A 17,933-nucleotide genomic window follows, 5' to 3' on the forward strand; every position below is an offset into this window, starting at 1 on the left:
TTGATTCTCTTTCCCCGTGTTTGTCCTGATCCAGTTCTCGATCGTGAACATCATTTTGATTGGATGTTTGGTCCTTCTAATCATAATTGTCTTTCTTCTCCTCTTGCCACTGGTAAGTCATCTCCAAGCACATGGGCAGTTTAACATTATTCAGAAATATAAACAAATGACCATTCCTTGAGGACAGATCCTTTGCAGATGTGTTGGTTTTGTCTTCAAATCTCGCGAATGGAGCGTTCACATGCATCCATCCATCCATGTGAATGGGTACAGTCAGACACATGTACAAATACATCCAAGCAATTGTCTTGCCTTGATCTCTTGATTTTAATGTTGTGCAACTTTGTTTTCAGGTGCCGAACGAAAAATCGTCGAGGTAAGTAAGAAGCTGTTGTGATTGTGATCATGGGTACCAGTTGGTTGCTGAGGATGTTTTTTATGTTTTTGAACATCAGGATTGCTGGTCTTACTTTCAGTCTCGCTCAAACTCTCGCTCCCGGGCAAACTTTAATCTCTCTTTCTTGCAAACACACATCACATACTTTTCTTACTCATTTTCACTCCTCACTTTGCTTTTTATTTTTCTTTATTTAAGGCCGAGCCTCGATGAGGACCATTTTGTCCGTGACTGGAGCCTTCAACAACAACAACAAAAAAATACACGTGTGTGCACACACGTACACACTCCAATTGCGCACCCCGAACCATTCAAGTCAATGGGAAAAAAGCATAGGATGAATATGACCCTGAATCTGTATTCCACCGCCTCGACTCTGGATTTCAAAAAGTGGAGAAATTCGTATTTGCCCACACGGAAACATCGTCTCTTTATCCACTGATGTTTTCCCTTGTTTGTACAGTAATTTGTTATTATACTGTTACGAATTTGGAACTCAATCGCACTCAATATACAGATTAGGAGGGTAAGAATACTGGTTCTGGCTCACTTTTCCCCATGTAAATGAATGGGGGATTTTCAGCCATGAAATTTTTCTTTTTTTTCCCCTAAAAAAATAAATCCCCTTTTTAGCCCAAGGTATATTTATTTGTCTCCCCTTTTAACCTGGAGCCTGGTGTTGGCTTAGTGGTTAGGGTGGCGGCTTGGGATCCCAGGGTCCTGAGTTCAAGCCCCGTTGGCTGCTGAATTAACACCTGGGGGTTGACTCAGCCTGCCATCCTTCCGAGGTCGGCGAAATGAGTGCCAGTGTACTGGTCCCGGTGTATGCCCCGGTTAGAATAGGTGTACCATATCCCTGTGTGTCGTAAGAGGCGACCAGGGTTGGCGTCAGGAAGGGCATCCGGCCATAAAACATTGCCTCAAGAAAAAGCCAAACCCCTGCACAGCAGGGAAAAATGGCTGTAAAAACGGTCATTTTTTTATTTCCCCTTTTAACCTAGGGGCTCTCTATTCAAATAGCCCATACAACAAGATAAAGATTTGTTAAAGGTGATTCTAAAGAAATATCTGAAACGTCGAAGCCCTGGGACACTCTTTATCAAATAACCCATACAACAAGATAAAGATTTGTTAAAGGTGATTCTAAAGAAATATCTGAAACATCTAAGCCCCGGGACACTCTCTATACAAATAACCCATACAACAAGATAAAGATTTGTTAAAGGTGATTCTAAAGAAATATCTGAAACGTCTAAGCCTCAGGGCACTCTTTATCAAATAACCGATGCATATTGTTTAGCTCACTCATTGAACCTATAAACATTTGTTCATTCTCAAATTCCTTCAATAGTTTAATTTTCTTTGCACAATAATCCCCATTTAAAATATTGAAAAACAAAACATTTGAATCTTTATATTTTTTAAGATACCCCTTTTGTGCCATTACGAAATGATAAGCTTCTCTTAATGATCTCATCTGGCCACCGCCCGAGTTGCAAATCATTTTTGTACATAAACCACGCCATAAAAAAAGTTTTGTTTCAAATGTTTTCAGTTCATGCCGTGAAAATGAGGAAGTGTTTTTTTTTTGACACGGTCGTGCTGTGTGAATGAGGAAGTGGTTTTGGACTGTCATGCTGTGAAAAAATAGGAACTATTCTGTGAGACAAGGTCTCGTGTTTATATTTTATCTCAGAACACGAACTGAAAACTTTTTTATGGCGTGGTTTATGTACAAAAATGATTTGCAACTCGGGCGGTGGCCAGATGAGATCATTAAGAGAAGCTTGTCATTTCCTGTGGCCACACCCAATGATTAAGCAATCTCCTCATCGTTGCTTTATAAGCGGTTCGCCAGACAAAGTTTCTGCCAGACGGGATTTTCATTTTTACAACTGAGGCATGGACGATCTTTCTTCCGATGAAGACAACAGCCCACTACAGAGTTGGTAAGTTTGTGTATGGTTTTCTCTTTGAACGATGAAGCAAATGATTATTAATTAAATCATGATAATTCTGATATATATATTTTTTCCCTGACAGGGCATTGGAAGAAATTGAGTTTACATATCACAACGTGGTTCATGAAATTAATACTCTTATTGAAGAGATCAATGATTTTAGAAGAGAATTGAAAGACATTTACAATGAGTGGCACGAAGTCTTATCACGTCCTCTCATCTCGAAGGAATTAAACCAATGGTGAGACGTGTGTGTGTGTGTGTGTGTGTGTGTGTGTGTGTGTGTGTGTGTGTGTGTGTGTCTCTCTGTCTGTCTTTCTACCTACCTCTCTCTGCTCTTATTGAAGAGGTCAATGATTTATAATGACTGGTCTCTGATCTCGAATGAATTAAACCAATGGTGGGGCGTGTGTGTGTGTGTGTGTGTGTGTGTGTGTGTGTGTGTGTGTGTGTGTGTGTGTGTGTGTGTGTGTGTGTGTGTGTGTGTTGCTTTCCCTGTCTGTTTGTATCTCTCTGTCTGTCTCTACATCTATACCCTTGACTTATTATTTTTTTTTTTTCAGCACTATCGCACAACATCAGCTGTTGAAGCAATCTTGTACAACACATGATTTTCTGGAGGTAAATATTTCTGAATTATTATTAATATCACTCTCTCTTTAGAATGTCGCCTTATGTTGGTTGCATCATTAGTTTGGACGTGGTTTTGTCAGTACACTGGAATTCATTTTATTGACCTTGAAAGGATGACAGGCTCCTGGTGTGTTAATTCAGTGGTCAACGAGGCTTACTCATATTACCATGTAATTATCTTTATAAAACCTAATTATTATCCACTTTTTGTTTCAAAACAGAATATGGTGCCTGAGTTTCGAAATCACAAGACATCTGAAGAAGATTGCTGGGAAAGATTATACATTCTCGCAAATGAATATTTAATATTTTCAATATTAATAAATTATATTTGTTTTGTTTACAATTACTTGATTCTGAATTACAAAAAAAGAATCAAGACATGAACGAGAGGGAGGGGTTGGGGGGGGGGGTAGGTGCGCTCCCCCAATGACCCATCACCCCCTCATCCCATCCCTCCCCTCCCCATGTGTGTGTGTGGGGAAGGGTAGGGGTGGGATGAGGGAGGTGGTGGGTCAAAGGTGGGGGCGCACAGGAGGGATGAGGGGTGGGGCTTGTGTGGGCGGGGCTTGTGTGGGCGGGGCTTCGGTGGGGCTTGTGTGGGAGGGGCTTGTGTGGGAGGGGCTTGTGTGGGCGGGGTGTGTGTGGGTGGGGCTTGTGTGGGTGGGGCTTGTGTGGGCGGGGTTTATGTGGGTGGAGCTTGTGTGGGAGGGGTTTATGTGGACAGGGTTTATGTGTGTGGAGTTTTGTGTGGAGCTTGTGTAGGCAGGGCTTATGTGGGAGGGGTTTATGTGGGCAGGGTTTATGTGGGCAGTGGTTTATGTGGGTGGAGCTTGTGTGGGAGGGGTGAATGTGGATGAGGCTTATGTGGATGAGGTTTGTGTGGATAAATGCATGGGTGGAGAGATGGGGGGATGGGTGGATGAGTGGAGCTTGTGTGGATGGGTGGATAATTTTTTTAATTAAATAAACATGTTGTGTGAGTGGGGAACTAATTAACTAATCACTAATTATGTGAATATGATGAATATGGGTGGAGCTTGTGTGGGGTTTGTGTGTGTGGAGCTTGTGTGGAGTTTCTTTTGTGGAGCATGTGTGGGCGGGGGGCTTCGGTGGGAGGGGCGTGTGTGGGCGGAGTCAAAAAGGGGCGGAGTCAAAAAATTTCAATTTATTGGAGCTTGTGGGGGGTGTGTGGTGGGGTTTGTGTGGGCGGGGCTTGTGTGGGGTGGGGCTTGTGTGGGTGGAGTCAAAAAGGGTCGGAGTCAAAAAATTTCAATTCATCTTTGTCTTTTGTAATTCCTGTGAATAAAATGAACCTAAAATCTCTTCCCCTTCCAAATCATATATCTTATAAGTCCAAGGAACCGTATCTATTACATCAACAATTTTAAAAAGTTCGTTGGTCCATCTTTTCATATAACCTTTTTCAAAATGAGATTTCCACCTATATATTCTTACGATATCACCAACTTTGAACTTAGGTTTTCTGACATTAATCTCTTTTTCATATTTTAATTTTGTAAATGTTTCTGATGGTTTCATATTTGTTGCCGTGTGAATCGTGTCATTATACTTATCCACAATATCCTGAATAAAAGATGCCCATTGTTGTGAACCGAGTTGTGTGAATTTTTTATATAGTCTCTCTTTTAAGGTACGATTAAAACGTTCAACAACAACTGCCTTCCCTTCATTAAAGGTGCTGTATAATGTAATACTGTTATTTTTTAGAAACTTCATAAATGTCTTGTTATAAAACTCTCTACCCTCATCAGTCCACAATTTTTTAGGTTTTCTCTTACTTTTATTAAATATCTGTTGAAAAGCTAACATAAGAGTATTACCTGTTTTGTTTTTTAAAGGGACAACCCACGCATATCTACTCCTCAAATCAATAACGGTTAAAGCATACTTGTACCCCTTATCATTATTGAGATCAATCAAATCAGCAGACCAGATATAATCTACTTCCTTGGAATAAACTTTCCTTCTCTGAAACTTTGTGAATATTGGTTTATGTAATTCATCAGCTAATTGCTCTTCAATCTTAATGACATCATTAGAGCTTACAAGTTTTTTGAATTTCCAAGTCGAAGTTTCAATTTAGCACTGATCATCTTCTTCACAATGAACCGATCAACTTTTTCTCTCAAGGTTGGATTTTGTATCAGAGACAAATTATACAACATTTCTCTATCGGCTTCATGTTTTTCTTCCAACGTTGTGGTATTCCCATAATCAATATCGTGTCTCATGCACACTTCATCAACTCTATTGATAGGCCGACTCCAGGATTTAGGATTGTCTTCCTCATCTAATCTTTTATCCAAGTTTGTGCCTGGGCCACAGAAAGAATACCCTGGAATATGTAATTCCCCTGGTATTCCAGTAGTTGTAAATTTACTTCCTGATAAAAACTTTTGTATATCTCCTCCTAGTTTGTGTTGGGAGATAAATTGATTTTTTTTTGAACCACACACCGAACATATACCTTTTTGTATATACCTGTTATTTTTACTTTTAATATATGAAATATTTTTAGTATTAGTTTTCTTTTTACATTTGAGACAATAACTCATTTATTTATGAGAAAAATTCCTGCAGAGTGCAAAAACCTTTTTAGTTTCCAACATGCACATTTGAATCTTAATTTTTAAAACATAAAGAATCCTTAGAAATGCCTTCACTCTCTCCCCCATTTATTTAAGAAAAAAAAATGAAAAACTTGAATTAAAATCCATATCTTGTCGATGTCAATAGTCTTGTCGAAAGTATTGCAAATAGACTTGTCAATTCTTTGTTTTCCTCCTCGGTGGGTTGAGTTATTTTCTGTAATACCCCTAATCTTTTTTTAATCTCACTAGTTTCCATATTTTGATATTTATTTTGTCTCGCTCTTTCCTCCCTCTCCTTCTCTCTCTTCTCCCTCTCCTCCTCTCTCTTCTCTTTTTCCTCCTCTTTCTTCTCCCTCTCCTCCCTCTCCTTCTTCTTCTCCCTCTCCTCCCTCTCTCTCTTCTCTCTTTCCTCCCTCTCTCTCTTCTCCCTCTCCTCCTTCTCTCTCTTCTCTTTTTCCTCCTTCTCTTTCTTCTCCCTCTTCTCCTTTTCCTCCTCTTCCCTCTCTTCTTCAACTCCTTCCTCATCCCTTACTATCCTTGAATCGCTTACACCCCATAGAATATTATACATATATTCATCAGGATTTCTTGTTATTCCTGTATCCAAAATAATTTTTTTTACAACAGGAAACCAATAAAATTTCTTTTGAATTTCTAAAAGAGCCTTACCTTTTCTTAACTTTATAATTTTTTCATTATTTAACATTCTAATTAAATCTAAAGTTGTCGGTTTATCAACATCAGCATAATGCCAATCTTTTATTGAAAATACCTCATTCTTATGTTGTAGAACATATTTATTAAAATACCGAATACCCTTTTCTTGAAGGTATGCTTGAACACAGAAATGATAATTTTCTTGAAGCCTTCTTGCTGTCATTTATGTATTAGAAATATATGTTAGAATAATATTATGGCACGAAACACCTCCCCATCTTCCCATAGTTAAATCATTTTGTATTTCCTTACTTATTATATATATAATCCTGTTTTTTCTGTGTTCATGAGATAAACAAGGGCAAAACCATTATTATATTTACCCTTATTAAATTCTTTTATTTGTTGTTTACTAATCGTAGCCCCACAAAACTCATTCTCGATACCAAGTGGATAATATTCTTCCTTACGAGACTGATTTAATTGTTCCAGGTCTTCGAGGTTAATGTTAAATGACCAATTATACCCTAAATGATTCATATCATACCCCCATTGTTCTATTCTCATACAAACGAAACGCCCTTCTTTGTAAAAATTTATTTTAATTCGAACTGTGAATTCTGTATGACCTGGAGATAATATCAACACTTCTGTATCTTTGGAATACACAGCCGTTTTATTTAAGTATATATATGGTGATAAATCACTTAATCTCACCAAGTCATTCGCTTCAGTCGGGGTTGGATAATTTTTTAATTTATAAGCATTTTTCATGTTAATATTTTTGGTTATATTATATTTATGTCGTTCAGCCTGTGCCTTTGTGTAATAATTTGATAAATCAATATCCAGTTCTTGAGATACACCAAAGATAGAACCATCTTTACCAACATAAGTCATTTATATTAGATTAAAAATAATATCATAAAATTTTTTATTTTTGTTGAGTTGAAATAACACATATAGGCATAATTGGCCACAACACTTGGAATTTAATTCTTGGACTTGAAATGTTTGATAAACACCATTCTGTAAGAATTTTATGACTTCAACAGGTGGCGGAAGACCAAAACTATCAAAATAATATTTGTCTTGACTATTAAAAATACAAACCCAATGAGAACCGTTCCCATTATTATCTTCTAAGTTCATAATAATATTCTTTGTATGTTTCGGCACATTTGTTAATTCATCTCTCATACAAATAACCACATTATGAATTTTTAATTTCTTACAATATTTGACAAGTTGTAAATTTGATGTTGTATTCTTTCCAAATTCTTTCAACCACTCATCAATGCTCATTTATTTATTAGAAAGATATAATCCATTACCTCTTTTCGTTAATTTTACACCTGCTTGTGCTATAGAAGAAAGCATATCTCCAACTAACAATCTCGCTTTATCAGGCAGACCTTCAAGTTTTTCAGCAAAATCTACAATTACACCACTTCCACTAATTTGTTTCTCCAACTCTTTGTTATGTCTTTCCAATTCTTTTTGAGCCTGGAGCTGAGCCTTCCTTTCGTTGGCAGTTTTCACCGCTGTTGAAACACCACCCGTCAATGCTCCAACCGCACTTAAACCAGCAAATAAAGGAATTAGAAATGGGAGAAATCCTCCACTCGTCTCTCTTATTGAATATTTTTTCAACATTGGTTTTGTCATTTTAATTTTAAGTGAGCCAGTGTCATTCAAGATTTTAACCTGTTCTCTTGTGAGAAAAACATCAATTCTTACTGCTCCTTTTCTCTGAATTGTATTAACGTTAATCGTACAAGGCTTTTGATTTTGAACACAAGATGATAGTTTATGAAGATTGATTTGATTAACATATACCCCAGTTGGTACTTTGCCACTCATTTATTTAACAAAAAATTATGTGAGACTAATCATCACACCATTATCTGTATTAATCTGCAATTCTGTTTCTTCCAAAAGCAAACTATATGTATCAACTTCTTCACTCTCTTCTCTTTCAATGTATAGGGAAGTATCCACTCGATTAGACTTTATAGTTTCCTTTTGAGCGCTCAGGTCAAACGCATAGATTGTATACAAACTTTTAAATGCTGTCATATCCAAAATAGGTTCTTTATTTCCATTACTTTCACACACCTTTTGGTAAGACTTGTATGCTTCAGCAAAATCATTTTTTTCCCAATTAATTTCCAATCTATCTCGTGGGTAAAATGTTCCATCTAGAGAAACGCGAAGTTGTTTCACCTTAGCATTATCACTCAATGCATTATTCTTATCAGTCGCAGTATCACCATCTGGCTTTTTAAAAATGATCCACAGATATCGTGGCTTTCCTTCCAGAACACCCAAATTCCACGTGTAAGTAGTTTGATTGAGTTTAACGTGTTGACATCTTCTTTTGAGGTATGATACACTGAGTGGTTTCTTTGAGTTAAGTCTTCCATTCAACATCTCTTCTGTTTTAAGATTAGGAGTATATTCACTGATATACCAACTCATCTCCTCAATTACAAATTTATTCTGTTCACCAAAAGCACTACCAACACCAAAAAGCAATCGATTTTCATTATCATTTCTCTGTAGTTGAAATCTAATTTTAAGACCATACAGAACTTTATCATGATCACAAAATCCAAAAATACCTTTAAGAGGAACTGCCACAGTAAAACTATTTTCTGCTTTTGTATCATCATTATACATTCCTTTCCTTTGAGTATATCCAAGGTCTGTGTTTGTTCCCGTTGACATATCAGGAATAAAACCTTCGACAGACCCCTTTCCCATTCTATCACTGAATGTATAGAGTGTAAATTTTATCATTTCAGATACAGCAGAGACATAATCAACCGCTTCAACTTCTTGTGTTCCAATATACAAACGCACACTATCAAACATTTTCCAGAAGAAATCATTTACAAGTGTAGCGTTTGTATTATTCCCAGCTTTAGTGAATTTAAATTTACACAACAAGAAACTTTCAGAGAGATTCAAATAGGTTTGTTGACTATTTATTTCAAAACTTTTTGTACCATTCGTATTCCAGTCTGTTCCAGTTGTTGCATTTACCTTGAAGTAATCTTCTTTTTTAGTGGAGTTTGAGATAATAATAGTGTCATCCAAATCATAGATACTATCAATTGCTTCCATACTTGTATTTATTTAGGAAAAAAGATGTTAAAACTTTTGAAACCCTGATCCAAGTATTTGAATTATTTTCTGTCGTTCTTGGGGGGACAACTGAGTTTTGCCTTTCTTAATTTCTTTTATTGCTTGTAATTTATGAGATTCCTTCTGAGCATCTTTTATACTCTTTACAGCACCTGCTACATTTCCCACAGCAGAAGCAGTTGAACCAATTAGATCTTTATGTTTAAGAATAGTTGAACCAATACCCATGAGAGTATCAATTATCCCATCTCCTCTAAATTGATGCCCAACACCCCTTTGTCTCTTAGGTTTATAGTATCCTCTACCAAGATACATACCTTCATCCTTGTAGTATGGAGAAAGGAACATCCCATCCCCTGTAATTATTTTATATTTTCCCAACTCGTGTTTCCTCACAATAACCATCGTATTTATTTATTGGAAAACTTCACGTAGGTGAATTCTGATGGATATAACTTCTCCATTAAAAGAAATCACACGATTATCTTGGTCGGTTATCCTAAAATTTACTCTGTGTATGATTTTTCCTGACACAGGTAGATAAACCAAATTTTTGGGTTCCATATTGAATTTATAACCAATTGGGGTTGAGTATGCGCTGAATGAAAATATTGTATTTGTTTTTTTCCCATCATTATAAGCACCATCAATCAAATCACAGTGAATTAACACCGAATTTATTCCTGAGGATATTTGAATGACATTATCACTGTAAAACGTCCCATTAGTTTCAATCTTTTTTGAGGAGAAACCCAATAACTCTCTAAATGAATTATCAATTGTGAAATCAACCTTGTAGTTATTTTTAACTTTAACCGTTGATTTTGAAGTATGTTTTTGAATGTTTATAACAATATTTTTTGGTTCATCACCCTGTTCTTTTATAAGACGAGCAATTTCGGAAGATATTTGAGAAATCTCATATGCTCCGTTATCGGGTGATACTTTACATTTTTGTACTTTACTTTTTGTACCTCGTACTTTACATTTTTGGTATCGGGTGATAACCGTTATCGTTTTGTATCCACTTCCCGGATTATAACTAAACTTGTCATTTTTCTCGGTTATATTAAATAAGGTATTATAAGTTTCCATGGACAATAAAGATGCCTCATATTCTTTTGTTGTGTCAAGTTGTAGTGGGTATGGGAATGAAGATGTGTGGTCGCTTGTTGTGAAATTGAAACTAAGGATTGTGCTTCTCATCTTATTTAATATGAGATAAAATGTCTTTATATTGATATTTATTAATTATTTTCATGTTCATCAACTGGTCTAAAATGGCTGATGCTTCATTAAAACAATTGTTATTTCCAGCCTTCTTACTGCCTAACAACAATAACAGTCTATTAACTAATTGCGATGGGTCATTTGGAAGAAAACTAACACCTGAACCAAGGATACTTAAAGCCTGAATAATGTGTTTCTCCTTCTCATTCTTCCTACTTTTACCAGAAAGAATAACCTTATAATTTAGAGTGTTCAGCAGATCAATATATACTCTATCATCATTATTTTCCATATCCAATGGTTTATCAATATACTTTGATTCATCCCTCACAGTTGAACCTTGTCTTCCATCTTTTGTGAGAAGAAACATTAATCTCGGAGTTAGTTTAACAGGGGGTTGAGCAGAACCCAAGAGCCTTAATTCATCATTAAATATCAATACCTTTTCTTGAACAAGATGAAATATTGCTGATTGTTCTGTTGGAATGAGTCCTGCTTTGGTTTTTGAATCCGCTGAATATTCATTGTTTTGAAGAGCATTCACAATATAATCAGGGGGTCGATTAATCCCTTCCAGTTGTTGAAATAAACCTTCATCATCATATTCTAATTCTCCTAAATGTTCTAATTCTTCCTCCATCATTTGACTGAAATCTTTGAACATTTGAAGTTTTTTAGGAGTATATTCTACTGTGGGAACTGTGGAAACATCTTTCATTTTTTCTTGGGAAGTTTTTAAAAGTGGTTTAAAAAATTTCTCTTGTTTTCTTTCAAATGCTTCTTCGCCCATTAGTTTCTGTCTGCGTTTCTTCTTTATGTCTTCCTGCTGTTTTACAACTTTTGAAACCAACTCTTGATGTTCCCTAAATCTACTTGCTCTTTCTTTCGCATCCATTTATTTATTGAAAAATATCATTTAATATCTCATCTTGTTTCACAACAATATATTTATATTTTTCAGTCGTGTGTTTCATGTAATCCCCAAATTCCTTTTTACTACATAATGTAGAACAATTGTCTCTCCAAAAATTGTTTATATCTATTGAATTTAACTTGAATAAAATAAAAGTATTAGCATTGTTTCTGATGGAACGACGAGGAAGCTGAAAGTACGATTGACTAAGATAAATACAATTACAAGAAGAATGTCTCCCTCTTGTGTCGTAGCTGTCCATTACCGTTTGGTTTCTCTCATTAACACAATCATCAAAGATAATGAGGTTCTTTTTGGATTTATCCAAATATTGGGGAGACGGTATATCATCCGTATTATCACTCAGAATACAAGTTATCGGTTTTGATTTCTTTTTACATCTCTGTGTATCACAAAATAGTTGTATTATATCTTCAATGTTAAAATCATTTAGGTTTTTTTGAAGTTTAAATAAACCGATTATATCTTCTTTTTGAAGACCAGCATTAAAACCTTGTGAGAGTAGTTGATACTCTGGTTGAAAACTCGACTTTGTGAAAATTATTAAATTATCATAATCTAAAAAGTTGGGAGTGAGGAGCATCTTTAAAAGTAAGCAGGTTTTTCCACATCCACTTGAACCAACTATGAGGCATCTTAATGAATTTGGGAGATTTTTATGGTTGTCAAATTTTATCTTATTTTCCCAAATGGGTAAAAAATCATTCATTTATATATTTGGAAAACAGGTTATTTAATTTATTATTGGCTTTTTTCGAAATTCTATATTTTATCCTAAGTTCAGGTTTAATTTCAAGATAATCCATTATTTTATTTATGCAATATCTTGTGTTGATATTTCCCTGAAAATCACATCCATGAATAATATATAACAACAATCCTTTGAACATTTCTCTAATACGTTCAGTTTCTTCCCTTGTAAGGAAAGGTGTGTTCTCACCCTCGTACTTTACATTCATTTCTCTAATCAATCTTGTAAAGTAATTCATTTTTGGTGTAAATATAAAAGAATTATTTTCCTTTTTATATTTTTGATTATCATTAATTAGAAGATAATCCCAGAATATACATTGTTTATAGGCTTTTGACTCTGTTTAATCCCCGTCTTTCACACGCAGGACAATTCTCAAATTTGTCATATGGAGAATCATGGAATTCAAGAGGCTCAAAATCGAGTAAACTATTCATATTTATAAAGTAAAACTTTACTTAAACTGAAATTCATCTTCGATACTTTCAGAATCATCTATACTTTCATAACTATCATTTGAACACAAACTCTCGGTGCCATAATTATCGTTTGAATGCAAACTCTCGGTATCATAATCACTCTCATAATCTTCAAAATCTTCAGTTGAATATTGGCTCATTTAATTAGTAGAAAAAACATTACCATCGATATCGATATACATTTTTTCATTAACAGATTCAACTGCTATATTTTTTATATTAAAGGTAATTTTAAAATGATCCTTAACTACAATTGAACGAAATGTCATTTCACCTGATGTATTAACATCCTTTATTTCATCAGGATTTATATCTTTAGGGTTGTTGAAAAAAAATACAAATTTCTCCTTGCATATTACAGATGGTCTTATCTTTTCTTTCTAAAGCTTCATCCATAAGGTTTTTATTTTTTGATACCTTTTCTTGTTTCATTGCTTTTTCTAGTTTTGAATATATTGCCAGAAGGAGAGGAGAAACTTTTGTTAGAGATACCTTAATTGATGTTCTTCCAGGTATACTAAAAGCCCTTCCACTGAAGTAAATTGAAGAACTCATCATATCCACCATAATTGTTTTTATCCAATAGTTGTTATATTTATCTGTTCAATTTTACATCCTTGACATATTTCTCAGCATCTTTAACAAATGAAGAGATTGATTGAAACTTGTCTTTTGTGTCTTGAAACATTGTATTTATTAAGTGAAAAAGTTGGAGGATAAAATGGTTTTAAGCACAGATTCACCTGTAAAATAAACGAAATTTTCATCAAGAAAATTTTAGTTGAAGCACAGATTCACCTGTAAAATAAACGAAATTTTCATCAAGAAAATTTTAGTTTAAGCACAGATTCACCTGTAAAATAAACGAAATTTTCACCAAGAAAATTTTAGTTTAAGCACAGATTCACCTGTAAAATAAACGAAATTTTCATCAAGAAAATTTTAGTTTAAGCAAAGTTTTATTATATAAATATGGTGAATACAACATACTGCGATGTTTGTAATCACGAATATAAACATTATAGAAAACACCTCCGAACCAACAAACACACATTTAATCTATTTCACAAAATATCCCCTCTTGAGTTGGAAAGAAAACATTGTGATACCTGCTCAAAGGATGTTTTGAAGAGTAGTTATAATAGGCGTCTTCAATCACAAAAACACAAGAAAAATGAGTTTAAAGTAAAGGGAGACTATTATATTGAAAACACTGATGGGGCATTTAAAGGGCATATAAAAATAAGGATTTTTCAATTTGGAGAACCCGGTCCATCATCAATAGTTGAATCAATTGAAATAGTGAAACCTGATGTTGAAAAATTTATTAAAAAGACATTAAAAGAAATGAAAACTTTAAAGTTTTATATGGGAGTGAAAATGAATATGAAAAGACAAGATGAAGAACAAACTCCTTATATGAGGACAGATCTTCATTTTATAACATCATTTCAATATTTTTTGAATAGTGGGGTTTATGAAGAACTATCAAGACAAGAGGAGGATGTTGATAATACAGTGGTAGGAAGTGGATTCAATATTAAAAAAATCATCTTTTTAGATATACACATTCTAAAATCAAACCCTCTTAAAGCTTCTTCTTATATTGAATTACCAAAAGAAATAAAACGAAAGAAGGCAGTTGTTAATATTAAGAATAATGATAATAAATGTTTTCTCTGGTCTGTTCTTGCTCACTTTCATCCACCAAAATGTAATTCAGAAAGAGTAAAACAATATATGAAATATGAGAATACCTTGGACATTTAAGATTTTAATTTCCCAATGCCACTAACAGATATTCCTAAATTTGAGAAAAAGAAAAATCTTTCTATTAATGTATATGGATTAACGGATACAAACAAAGTTCAAATATTAAAAATTTCAAACAACTATAAAAATGAAGAAACACACATTGATCTTTTATATTTTAGTGTTGGAAAGAATTCACATTACACATACATCAATAATTTATCAAGATTAATCTCTTCTCAGGTATTCAGAACAGCAAACAAAATATATCCTTGTAAGCGATGTCTTAATTCATTTCATACAAAAGAACGATTAGAACAACATTCAAAATATTGTAGTAATCATAAATCAGCTGTAATTACAATGCCTAAACCTGGTGAAAAGATTTCTTTTGAAGATTATAATAAATCTATCATGCACCCATTTGTGATATACGCTGATTTTGAATGTATCCTTAAAAAGATAAATACTGCTTCTCCTAATCCAAAAGAACCATATACAAATAAATATCAAAAACATATTCCTTGTGGTTTCTGTTATTATATCAAATCATCTGTTGGAGAAAAGTATAATAAACTTGAACAGTAGAGTGGAAAAAATGCTTCACAAGAGTTTGTAAAACGATTAGAAAAGGATTGTATAAGACTAACTAAATTAATGAAAGAAACAAATGAACCGATGAAATTAACCATAGAAGAAAAATTAGAATTTAGAAAGAACAATATCTGTCATATTTGTGAGGAGGAAATTGAGGAGTCTAAAGTTAGGGATCATTGTCATCTTACTGGTAAATATAGAGGTCCCGCTCATTCCTGTTGTAATCTTAATTATAAATTACCTTCTTTTATTCCAGTCTTTCTTCACAACAGCGCCAACTATGATACACATCTATTTATAAATGATTTTTCAAAAACACCAGGGAATATTTCTGCCATAACAAACACAAGTCAAAAGTATATTTCATTTACAAAAATGATATTCACAAAACCTATAACTCGTATAAGGTTTCTTGATTCTTACAAGTTTATGGGAACGCCACTAGCCAACCTCGCATCAAATCTAAGATCCACGGGCTCTTTTCCAAATGTTAATTCATTCTTTCCAAAAGAGGAAATTCTAACTAAAGAGGAAATTCAGATTAAAGAGAGAATTCAAAGTAAAGAGGAAATTCTAATTAATGAGGAAATGAATGAAGAAATTCTTACTGAAGATGAAATTCTAATTATACAGAAAATTCGAACAAAGAATTAAATTCTAACTAAAGAGGAAATTCTGATTATAGATGAAATTCTGATTAAAGAGGGAATTCTAACTAGAGAGGAAATTGAAACAAGGAATGAAATTCAAAGTAAAGAGAAAATTCTTACAAGTAAGGGAATTTATCCTTATGGTTATATGGATTCATTTATGAGATTTAAAGAAACACAACTTCCTTCAAAAGAAAGTTTCTATAATAACCTTTATGAAGAAGAGATGAGTGATAAGGAATATAGACACGCACAAGAAATTTGGAAATTATTTAAGATAAAGAACCTTGGAGAATATCATGATTTGTATCTAAAAACAGATGTTTTATCGTTAGCTGATGTGTTTGAAGCTTTTAGATCACTCTGTCATAATAAAAAATTGTTATTGATTAGATCCTGCCCACTATTTCACAGCTCCTGGTTTAGCTTGGAGTGCAATGTTGAAAATGACAAAACAAGATATAGATTTAGTCAGTGATGCAGATATGCTTTTGATGATTGAGAAGTCTAAGAGAGGTGGAATATCACAAGTATGTTCAAAAAGATATGCTAAAGCAAATAATAAATATCTTCCAAATTATGAGAGTGAAAAAGATAGTAATTATTTGATGTACTTTGATGCTAATAATTTGTATGGATGGGCAATGTCTCAATCTCTGCCTTATGGTAAATTAGAGTGGGTGGAAGAAAAGGATTATGAAAAGGCTTTGATGAATATTATTATTTCTTCTCAAGAGAAATTGAATGACAAAGAAGAAGGTTATTATTTTGAAGTTGATTTGAAGTACCCGAGTGATCTTCATAATAAGCATAAAGACCTTCCTTTTGCATGTGAGAAAGAAACCCCAAAGAAAGAATGGTTCAGTGATTATCATAAAAGTTTTCATATTAAAGGCAAATCAACAGAAAAGTTATTAACAACATTCTATGATAAAGAGGGATATGTTTTGCATCAAAGGAACTTGAGACAATATTTATCTGCTGGGTTGAGAGTAGCTAAAATTCATAGAGTTTTAAAATTTAAACAAAGCCCTAGGATGAAAAAGTATATTAAATTCAATACAGATATGAGAACAAATACAAAAGTAAAATTTGAAGGGGAATTCTATAAATTGATGAATAATGCTGTCTTTGGAAAGACAATGGAGAATGTTAGAAACAAGCAAAACATTAGATTTGCAACATCTTTGAAAGAAGCTTCTAGATTGATAAATAAACCAAGTTTTGAGAGAGAAGAGGTTTTTTCAGAGAACTTTTCTGCTATTCATATGAAAAAGGAAAGTATTGTCATGGATAAACCAATTTATATTGGAACAGCAGTTCTTGATTTATCAAAGATATTGATGTATGATTATTTGTATAATGATTTAAAGAAAGAGTATGGTGAAAATGCTTCATTGTTGTATATGGACTCCGATAGTTTTATTCTAGATATAAAAACTGACGATGTTTATAAAGATATGAAGAAAAACATTGGAGTATATGATACAAGTAATTTTAGTAAGAAGAGTGAGTTATTTTCAAAAAAGAATGAAAAGGTTATTGGCAAGTTTAAGGATGAGTTGGGTGGAAAAGTAATGAGTGAGTTTATTGGATTGAGAGCAAAGGCATATGCTTATAAGTATGGTGATCAGATTGATAAAAGGTTAAAGGGAATAAAGAAATATGTAATAAAGAAATCAATAACTTTTAGAAATTATTATAATTGTTTGATGAATAAGAAAGAAGAATATAGGAAAATGAATACAATAAGAAGTTATAAACATAAGATATATAGTGAAGAAGTAAATAAAAAGGCATTAGGAGCCTTTGATGATGAGAGATTTATTTTAGATAATGGAATAGATTGTGTTCCATATGGATATTGTATGATAGAGTGTATAAAATAGATTGTGTTCCATATGGGTATTGTATGATAGAGTGAATAGAATAGATTGTGTTCCATATGGACACAAGTTTTAACGATGGGAAGATGGGTTAGGGTTTTTAAGGGCTACCGCCGCGTTTTTCACAATATATAAATGGTCGAACCAAGTATTAGTCAAGCTAAAGAGTGGAGAAAATCTCAGTCTTGGTATATAAATGGAAAACATAATGAATGTGAAAAATATCAAATAAGTCTTATTG

General features: G+C 33.6%; 1 long non-coding RNA gene across 4 annotated transcripts in view; it reads left to right on the forward strand.

Moving 5' to 3' along the window:
- The window catches only part of LOC147026210 (uncharacterized), a 190,655-nt gene that overhangs the window by 137,661 nt on the left and 35,061 nt on the right, over nucleotides 1–17,933 (forward strand). For all 4 annotated transcript variants that reach the window (XR_015058154.1, XR_015058156.1, XR_015058155.1 and 1 more), the window contains exons 3-4: nucleotides 35–112; nucleotides 354–376. This is a non-coding gene — a long non-coding RNA (uncharacterized LOC147026210). The remainder of the gene's footprint in view (nucleotides 1–34; nucleotides 113–353; nucleotides 377–17,933) is intronic.

This window comes from Eptatretus burgeri, chromosome 5 (assembly GCF_056783735.1).
Source record: "Eptatretus burgeri isolate ZD-2024b chromosome 5, Ebu_testis_v1, whole genome shotgun sequence".
NCBI classification, from domain to species: Eukaryota; Metazoa; Chordata; class Myxini; order Myxiniformes; family Myxinidae; genus Eptatretus; species Eptatretus burgeri.